Here is a 10604-nt window from a genome sequence, read left to right on the forward strand (position 1 = left end):
CGGAGCCTGTGCTCCGCAACGGGAGAGGCCACACCAGTGAGAGGCCCGCGTACCACACAAAAAAAGCTAGAGCACTTCTCTATGACAAGGGACACATAACTGCAGTTATAGTCACAGAACAACCCAGTTATATTTGACAACAGCCCATGAAAACAAGACCTCTTAAAGGGAGATTAATGCCATCAAATCCTTTCAACTCAGACCTACACCTGCTTATACAATTGGCCTTTCACATTCCAGTTGGCAAAATCCAGCCTCGGGAGAGAGAGACACACATGCAGTATTTATATTGTTGTTGAAAGTTTCACAGCCTTCAAACCACACAGGTTGGAATTGACTTTGAAAATCTGTCTCCTGACTTCTTTTGAGAAATCACTAATCTTCCAAAGGATGCTGCGCTTGCTGTGCACGAATGGTTTGGCTAAAGAAAATGGTTATGCTGTGGTCGCTAAAAGAGGCTAAGTTGTTTTCCTCTTTATTTAGAACAAAAGCATGGCTTGCCATACTAAAGCTGTTCAAAAATCAATATCAGAAAGAACACTTCCTTAGTCTTTAAAATAACATAGCAAAATCCTCTCCCTATTATTTTGACTTCTGAGAGAACATTTGAAATAAGGAGAAATGGCTAAATAAAAGGCCAAATTAAATAGTCTTTGATCTGGTAGACTTAGGTCAGGAACAAATAGCTGGCTGTAATTGCTCTAGCATTATTTTTCTACAAATGGGAGGTGAACAGTAGCATCATGCTATCACCAAAGTGTTAAGTCAGTCACTGTTTAAGTTGAGAAAGAGTGATCTATTTCTGCATTGTGTTCTATAATATCCAAATTTGTAAAGAGTTGATATCCTTTATTTTTAAAACAAATACCAGATATTGTTTGATTAAGTTTAGATTGTCTAGTGCTTTATTCTTCTAAAAGGCGGTGCAAATACTAGCGTTAGCTAATTCCCAAACTGCATAAATGGCAGGCAGTTGGAGTCTGAAGAACCATGTAATGATTCCATCTAACATCTTCTTTGTATCTTGTTTTTGTAATAGTTGATGTTGTCTTTGGCCATAAGGAGAGAGGTAGCTTAAAGTACTTCCCAAAGTGGCAGAGTTACAGGAAAAAATCCTATTGCCTGAAGCCAGTTTCTTAGCAACAGCACCCTCTCAATGTGTCACGAAGTCTGAAGCCCTTTGGCCCCTCAAAGGAAGTTCCTTAGGTGTCTTTTACACATTGAATGCTTTGTGATAGTTGAGGCCTGCTGGCTGTCAACTCTGTCCCTTAAGGGAACTTGACAGATCTTAAAAAAAATCAATTTTAAGCTCACATGCCCCAGTGGGTGCCAAAGCCACTTCAGAGAGCCTGAAAGATGGCTGAGTCGACAGGATTTGACTTCTAGAGGTAGAAAGGTGACAAACTCTATCATGAGAAAGGGGCAGCTCGGGGCCTCAGAGGCCTAACCTGCTCCCAGGATCTGGGGCCTAGTGTTGTATTGAACCTATTTATCTCTTTCATGGGCCTAAGGTACCACAGGGAAAGAAAAGTTGTTCAAAAAATGCTGGCAGAATTCAGGGGTGTAAATGATGAATTACTTTTCATCAGCTGAAAGGAAACATACTCCGGAACAATACTGAAAGAGAGCAGGAGTGGCTGACCCCCTGCTTCAGAGCAGCCAATATCTTCATTCAAGAAGACAACCATGAAATTACACAGAAAATGGGATTGTCATGAACAGCCCCTTGAAATCTCAGTATACAGTCATTACTGCATGGGAAAAAGGCTTCATCCACACATCATAACTTGTAACAGACAAGGAGGGGAAAAAAGAACAGAGGAAAAAAAGGCCTTGGAGTTACCAGTAGGAATATAGAAAATATTTGTTGATTCAAACTTTCCCCCATAAATTTCTCAATACTGTCACATAGCTTTAGCAGTGCATTAACTTTATGCTGATTGTTGATATCTCTTTCTGAGCTATTTTGGAAGAGTTCATCTGAATTTTAGGGAGGTGGCAAGGGAAGAAAGAGCTGTCTTTATATTCCTAAGGCCTTCTACCCTGCAGGGTAAGAATTAAATGGATCAGTTTCATACGTCCCCAAATTATTGCTTAATTAATAGTCTAAAACTGAATACTGTGTATTACCTAACTGTTATACAGAGCTTGTTTAAATTCTTCATTCAACCCTCAAACTTTGGAAGATCAACTAATTTGAAGGTCTACATCAGAAAAATTTGATTCAGAATATAGAAATTTTAGTAGCGTGGCTAGAATATAAAATATTGGTGATACAAAAAACATTAAACTAAAAGATATTACACTTATGTGTTTTGCTTTGTCATTCTGGCTACTTTCTCCACTGAGTTTAATTAAGTTTGCCCTCATTTTTGGTTTTTTAAAGGATTACCTATTATGCTCTTTTCTTTCTCTGTGTTTCAGTGGTTCACATGACTAACTCTCATGAAAATCTAAATTACAGATTTTGTCACAAGTCCAGTTACAAATAAATGGAAGGCTGTGACCGATACATGGGGTATATTTCTTTCCCAGGTGATAGTGAGACGAAAGCGGAATAGGAAGTGTCTATTCAGACCAACCAATTTCTTGCTAACTTCTTAGAGACACTGTTTGGAATTTCAGGGTGTTCTTTTTTTTTTTTTTTTTTGCGGTACGCGGGCCTCTCACTGCTGTGGCCTCTCCCGTTGCGGAGCACAGGCTCCGGACGCGCAGGCTCAGTGGCCATGGCTCACAGGCCCAGCCGCTCCGCGGCATGTGGGATCTTCCCGGACCGGGGCACGAACCCGTGTCCCCTGCATCGGCAGGCGGACTCTCAACCACTGCGCCACCAGGGAAGGGAAGCCCTCAGGGTATTCTTGATAGCCTTTTATCTATGCTTTTTTCCATAAGTCTATGTTTAAAAACAAAGACAATTTGCGTTGATTGGATGAGTAATACTTGTTTTTCTTGTCTACTTATAATTCTCTTAAAACAAACTTTAGACTATAAAAGCAATTGAAAAGAAATAATTCCCCAGCAGTGGACTTCAAATAAGAAAGTTACTCTCTTAGAATAGCATTTCTCACATTGGATTCACTGGTATCTAAGAAGGCATAGAAGGTAAACGTATCATGCAAAAAGTATCTTGTAGGTTATTATGTTTGGGAAATGATGCCCTGGTATAATTGATGGGTTAAAGAAAATATGCTTAATAAATTCCTATTCAAGGTGTAGGTGAAAGGAGTCTCCTAAGGAGAAGGAATTGTCTCACACACTGGAATCTAGGCTTTGCATTTAACTGCAGAGAAGATTGTCCAGAGAATAAGGATATAAGTAGAATGATTCATGATCGTGCTTAACCTTACAAGTTAAAACACAACACATTTGAATGGTTATAGTTGTCAAAGTTTTTGCTAGCTCTTGATAGTTGTCAAGGCTTTTGCAACTGCTTCCACTATTTCAGTAAATGCAATCTACCCAAGATGTTATGAGGTATACAGAAAAACAGAAATTCTGACCTCATTATAAGATGACTTCTTATTATAATTTTAGTGTTCAAGACCTTATTTTAAAAGAAGATGAGATCATAGAGCTAACCATCCACTTCTCTAGTTTATTGTTAAATCTAAGCAAAGAAAGTGGCTTTGCCCCTCTGGTCTTATTCTTGTTTTATTTTCTGTGTTGACATACCACTGAACAACCTTTACGTTGTGTCATCTGGAGCTACATTTATACAGCTGGCATTAGGAACTGGAGAGAAAAAAGAGTAATAGCTTAATTTGACTGTCATTTTCAAAGGTTCTATTAAATCATATAGGCACTTATTGATAAGCAGAATTTTTCTTTGCATTGACTCATGTTTGTGGGGAGTTAACAAAGTTTTTTCTAATATCGTATGTGTATGTGGGTGTGTACGTGTGGGTATGGGTGTATATGCACATATGTCATACAAGCTGTGACTTCAGAATGACCCCTCTTCTTTTGTCCCATTTTATTCTTCTATGCTTTTATGGTATGTGTAGAATTTCTACCCCTCATGGCAAAATTATGTACTCTTCTTAGCATGTTTTGGACCTTGATAAATATTTATTGTATCTCCAAGGTATTTTTCAGTAGCATAGAATGATTATTATTTTAAAATATTGTTAATATCTTTTGCTGAAAGACTGCAATTCATAACTGTAATAAATTGCAATGCAATTCATTGCCCCCTTCAATGCCCCTCCAAAAAATCTAAAATTAGTTCACAGTTTTTTCTTTTTGTCATATGTATAGTCCCATATGTTCATATACACGATCAAAAGTTACTCATTTGATCCAATGACAGCAAAGGTAAACCCACAACTGTGCTCCAAACGGGAAATATGATTATTAAGTAATTTTCTCCAGAGGTAAATATACATTCTAACATATGGCCTTGCTGACATTTAGTTAGCTTTAGCCTTTGGTGTTCATCCTTCTTTTAATTATTTTTATTCTAAAAAATCAGGTTAGAGGAACCAAAATAAAGTTCTTTGGCAGATAGGAATCCTGTTTACTTTCCAACTCTGAACTCAGCAGGTTAAGTAATTGGGCTACAGAAAAGTTCCTCCATTTCTATTTCCAGCTGGTGATACACAAAAGGCAGGAAGTTATCTCATTAATGGGGCACCAGCTTTATGCAAATTATGGTAACAAAAAGGCTTCCCTTCATACTTTTTCATAAATTACCTAATAAAGTGGGAATAAATGGCCATATTCAAGAGGCTTTGTTGTATTTTTAGCACAAGACTCTTTCTGTTACTGCAAATATGACTAAATGCGCCTTGCTCAAAAGGGGTGTTTATGAAATAAGGCCACTCAAAAGCTTTTATTTCTTAACAGCCTTCAGTTACTTTTATGGCACAAAATTAACATAATTAGTCACAGAGAATAGATGACATAAGCAGCGTGCCATGCACAAAAGGGGGAAGCAGTATCTAAGGAAGGTATTTTGAGAGATCAAAAATTTTCAAAGTGCTTAATACTAGAAGGTCCTTTTTATTTGTGCACAGCCTTAAGATACTTTTTTTTTAACTCCGTGAAATTCACATAATGAGATGCAGTAGACAGATGACATTAGCGATGTGCCATTAGAAAGAGGTCAGTTTCCTCTGAAAGATAGTCACTGTTCCTGCTCGTCATTAATTTGCAGCTTCAAAGCACTGAGCATATGATAGCCTGGCATGTTAAGCAAGTTGCAGTTATCTTTAAATAACCATTTTTTCCAGTTATTAGAAGCTAAAGTTTTTAAACTACCGACTGAAAGCAAAATTAAAGCACGCAGCAGTGTAAGAGGGAAAAAAAAGGAAAAGAAAGAAAGGCTGGAAGAAGATTAGGAAAAGAAAATCAAATATATTTTAAAAATGAAATTGCTGGTGGTTTTCCCTGGAGGTGACCCGCTTTAACTTCAGTGCTAGAATTTCGGGGTTAGTGATGGGCCTTGAAGATTGGAGCGCTAGCTAGCAAATGGAACAAGTGGGGATTTTTGTTTTCTGGATCCTTATTATGGCACGTATTACAAGGCTGAAAAGGGCTCCACGAGCCCTAGGAGCATGAAAAAGGTTAAGAGCATGTGGGTTCGTCTTACATGGGTACTGATCAAATAAAAGTGCATTGAGAAATAGATCAGATTATCTTATTTTAAAGTGAAGATCAGTGAGATTTCTCTGGTTTGGTTTGTGAAAAAAATCACAGAAGAGAAAACAGAAAACTAAAGTATTGAGACTTTGAATTCATCTGAGTTCAAATCTGTTATGACAAGACTTTTACTTTTAAATAATTCCTTTTCTGCATCAAAATACATCAATATGGTACAACATTCATAATATTCACAAAGACTTACAGACTCTCACACTTTACATTCCCTTGGAGTCTATTTTTGGCATGGAATTTCTAGAAGTATTTCATAGGATTTAGCTGCTTTAAAAACATTCTGATTTATAACCTCAATCCCCCACCCAAAGTAAAGTTCAGTCACCAAAATCTCCAGTGTGCACGTGGTGACCGACTTTCTGCGGTACATTTAGCTTGTGTGTCAGTGAGTGGCAAGGCCGAAAAGCATCACATGAATAGGTATTAGCAAGAAAATAGCAAACAACATTGGTGAACATTTTGGAACTATTGAAACAAAATGCTGATTTTTAGGTCATCAATAAATAAGGAAAAAATGGTGGCTATCAAATGATGTTTTCACATCTGCAGTGACATTTTTCTATTAGGAGTGTTATTTTTAAACATTGTCTAGATTGGTGGAGTTGCATCTTTTCAGTGCTTGAATTACCTGGTGCTGGGCGGGGCTGGGGAAGATGGCCCGGGGCATTGTTCCACGCTGCTGAGGAGAGGAAGCAGAGGCCGAGACCCAGGCTGATGCTGGAGCTACGGTGGCCTTACACGACTAGGGCCATGGCAGGCTGAACCAGCAACACTTACGGAGGAGTTCTGATATGAAAATCAGGGATTAAGGAAGAGTAAAACATACTGCACCTCTTCCTTCCGTAAAACAAATGTGGTTTTACACTGCAAAACTTGCTTTTAACACTGTTTAACTTCCATTTAGTTAAACTTCCTTTTTCATAGCATAGTTTTCAAATAATTTAGCTGCTTCTCTTCTAGCAACTTGTAGGTAACGTATTAATGCTAGGGAAACACCCTGAGGTACCCCTCAAGTAACTTATAGTGAAGGAAGCAGTATCAACAGACACACTGAGAAGAGTTTGACGCTGCAAAAATAGAGAAGCTGTGAGTATTTCTGTCTTTGTGCATCAAAGAAAGTATCATTGAAGTGTAACTAGAAATTCCCTTAGAGTGACAAAACTGAGAAGCTCAAACAAGGGAGCCTGAAAGGGCAAGGGCCATGCAGGGCAGGGCTAGTTCTCCACTGATTGGATTGGAGGGTTAATCAATGAGAGATGTAAGATATGCCTACCTAGAAGTTTGAAAATACAGTGTTAACAGCTGAAAAAGTGAAACATTTCAAATTTAATTCTTATTTTAAAACAGCATCTAATACAAATTCAGGCTGACTTGGACTGCCTTTTGGTAGTACTTTAGATTCGGAGATAACGATAACCACCTCTACCTTTTTAAAGTACTTCCTGTGTGTTGGACTCTGTAATGTGTGCTTTGCATAGATTTAAACTTTAACCCTCTCAACAATTCTATGAAGTAAATATTTTTATCCCTGCTTTTCAGATGAGAAAACTGAAGCTCAGACAGATTAACTGACTTGCCCAACATCACAGAGTTTAGGAAATACCAGCCGGATTCAAACTCATTTTTTTTTTTTTTTGGCTGCTCTGCGTGGCTTCTTGTGGAATCTTAGTTCCTCGACCAGGGAAAGTGCCAGTCTTAACCACTGGACCGCCAGGGAATTCCCTCTAACTCAATTCTGAATGAAAATGAACTTTTCATTATACTATACACAGAAACTGTACATATAAGTAATAAATTAGAATCCATCTTCTTCCACTAACTCGCAAGGAATGCCCTCAAGGATCTGAGTATGAATGATTAGAGAGGACACATGGAGAGTATAATATTGAAATTTTCAGAGACTTACTTATTACTAGTGTTCACATTTAGCTTTTTAATGGTTTAAAATGCTATATGCATTTGTAAATAAAATTGATATAGATTTTCCTTTAAGAATCTCTAGCTGTAAAATAATAGACAATATATATAAATGGCAAAAAAATAAACAAAAACAATCAAGCATCCAACCAAATACGTATCTGCAATGTAGAGTAACTGAAGAAAAATTTCCATTGAGTTCAAATGCTATAGCTTCCTTTTTGTCACTGTTTCTTTCCAATGAAAAATGCTGTAGAATAATTTTATGTGTTTAGTTACATAAAAGAAGCAAAGATGGTTAATACTATACTTTTTCTTACAAAATGGATTCCATCTGCTTTTATTAAGGAGAATAGTTAGAGTAGAATGAGATACTTATTAATCTAGCTGGTCTAGGTAAGGTCTAGTTCACTTTAATTAAAAAGCTGAATTTCTAAGGAATTGCATGTATATAGACACACTGAGAGCACCTTACATTTTACGCTTAACCTTTTATTTTAATCCTGATGCTTTCAATATTGTTATTTTAAGTACATGTTAATAATATGCAAACTGATGCTTTGAAAATTCTCTGAGATGTGGTTAATGAAGAGAAACTGCACCGTAAATTGCATCCAAAATATGCAGTCCATGCAGATGTAATTTTTCTTGAACTACAGTATTTTGCAATAAACATCTTTCAGCTTGTTTGGATTTATTCTCTATTGTTTATAAGAAGTACCATCAGGCACTACTGCATGAAAGAACTACATATAGTAACAGGCAATCTTAGTTTAACAAGATCCTTTGGATAAAAATAGATTTCAGATCTACCTCCTGCCAGCAGAATGCAAATTCCGATGAAACTACACACGAGTGTTTTTCATAATTTAAAGTTCGTCACATGGTATAATGCACTTGCTCACTTTCCCCTGAGTTCGTCAGAGGAGGCAGAGGGCTATGCCATTTTATGATCACTAGAGACCGAATGTTCTACAAGGTATTCTGGGAACTGTAGTTAACAGAGAACATTCTTCTTTCAAGTGCATTTGTTAAAACAATGCCCAAAAGAGACATGGTATTCCGGCGACTGTCAGTGTTTCTTTGATAAACACTGCATTTTTCAAAAGGTCGTAACTAGCAATTTGGCCATTGTTAAATGGCACAATCTGTAGTTTAGACTGCAGGTTTGCACAACCCGAGATGCTGTCACCCTTTTGGAAAGTCTGTCTTTCAAAGAACTCGTGTAAGCCTAGGTTAAGAAAGACATGAAGATAGTTGGTCTTTTCACTGATTTCATTTCAATCTGAATTATCAAGCAAAAAGACGATGTGCTTGGAGTGCATGGGAATGATTGTTTATCTCACAATGGGTTATTTTACACTTCTCCTTGTTTTACTTTCACGTTATATTATTATCATTTGGGAATGGGTGGGAAGGTTGCCAGGAAGGAAATAAGAAAATACTATGATTCTATCTTTTGCTAGAAGAAATAAGTATTCTTTGGATCATAGACTATACCAGGAGGCAGAAACTAAAATCTTGCAGGAGACAGGTGTTTATGGTAAATGGGACTCTGGCTACCCGGGGAGCTAAGGTAGATAAAATGAACAACTTGTATACAGCTCTAGCAGATGGCTGCCGTGCCCCTTGTTGCAAGCTGGCCTATATTTTTTCAAAAAAAGTCAGAATCATGGATTTTTCTTACAATATTAAATGTATCAAGTGCCTTAATTTTTAAACGTTGGCATCATGTTCAATTTTAAAATAAATTTGTTATTTGTGCAAGTCAAACAAAACACTTCTCTCAACCAGATTTGGCCAAGCCACCTCAATTTGAGACCTATGTTCTAATCTTGCATCTTCACACCAGTAAAGCACCAATGCCTTCTTAAAAATGAGCAATAAATGCAGAAAAGGTAAAACGTTAGAAAAAATAAAACTTGATATTTTTTGGTTCATCTGTTTCTGTGTTTCAGATGGACTGATTATATTGAAATTATTTTAATAACTTCCTCTCAACTTCTTAATTCCTTTTCAAAACATATTTCTGTAACTTGTGTGCTGACACTCTGACTTCATAGGTCATCAGTACTTTTCTATTTATTTTACAATTTTGTTTTGTTTTGTATTGTCTTTTTGAGGTAGACCAGAATTCATGCATCAGAAATGATTATGGAAGGAGCTGGGAGGTGACTGCCGGCCGCGTGCCACCGCTGCAGATGGAAGTAGATTCCGGGGCCGGAAGCGCCACAGCGTAGGGAGCCCTCCAGATGAGCAAAGTCAAATAATGTCAATAGCTCGTTCATCCGTCCATGCCAAATGGGGGTCATGGGGAAGGTGATTGGGACAGCAATGCAAAAAACTGCTAAAGTGAGAGTGACCAGACTTGTTCTGGATCCCTATTTATTAAAGTATTTTAATAAGCGAAAAACCTACTTTGCCCACGAAGCTCTCCAGCAGTGCACCATTGGGGATACTGTGCTTCTTCTCAAAGCTTTACCTGTCCCACGAACAAAGCATGTGAAGCATGAACTGGCTGAGATCATTTTCAAAGTTGGGTAGGTCATAAATCCAGTGACCGGAAAGGGCTGTGCTGGAATTGCCTACCTGGAGAGTCCAGTCGGTCTGGAAACCACCCACCTAACCAAAAACCTGGAAAAACTCCATCTCTCTTCAACACAGTGAAGGAGGATTAGAAGACGGAGTCAAAGGGAAGGATTTCTAAGTTTGCTTTATGGAAAAATTTTTCTAAGTTTCCTCACAAACCATTCAGTTTCTCTTCTGGTGTTTATGAAATAGCTAAAAGTAAATAAAGTAAAGGCCTTGTTATATTTTTTCATTAAAAAGACATGATTAGGGAAGAATTAATATCATTAAACCTAAATAAAGCTAAGTAGCAAAATAATAAATGAATGTATATTTATTTGTGAGAAGGTTATTTTATAGAGAAAGCTTTGGAAATTGAACAAGCGAAAGTGATAGTTATTGGTAGATTTTTGTCTCAAAAGTAAGGTAATCTGTCTTTTTTAAGTACATACCAATACCCTAAC

The 10604-nt window shown here is 37.3% G+C and overlaps 1 pseudogene; it reads left to right on the forward strand.

Moving 5' to 3' along the window:
* Positions 1-9832: 9832 nt before the first annotated feature.
* On the forward strand, positions 9833-10239 carry LOC113625046 (28S ribosomal protein S17, mitochondrial pseudogene; annotated as a pseudogene).
* The last annotated feature ends 365 nt before the right edge of the window (positions 10240-10604 follow it).

This window comes from Aethalodelphis obliquidens, unplaced genomic scaffold (assembly GCF_003676395.1).
Source record: "Aethalodelphis obliquidens isolate GAN/ISIS:26980383/991018 unplaced genomic scaffold, ASM367639v1 scaffold2, whole genome shotgun sequence".
NCBI lineage: Eukaryota > Metazoa > Chordata > Mammalia > Artiodactyla > Delphinidae > Aethalodelphis > Aethalodelphis obliquidens.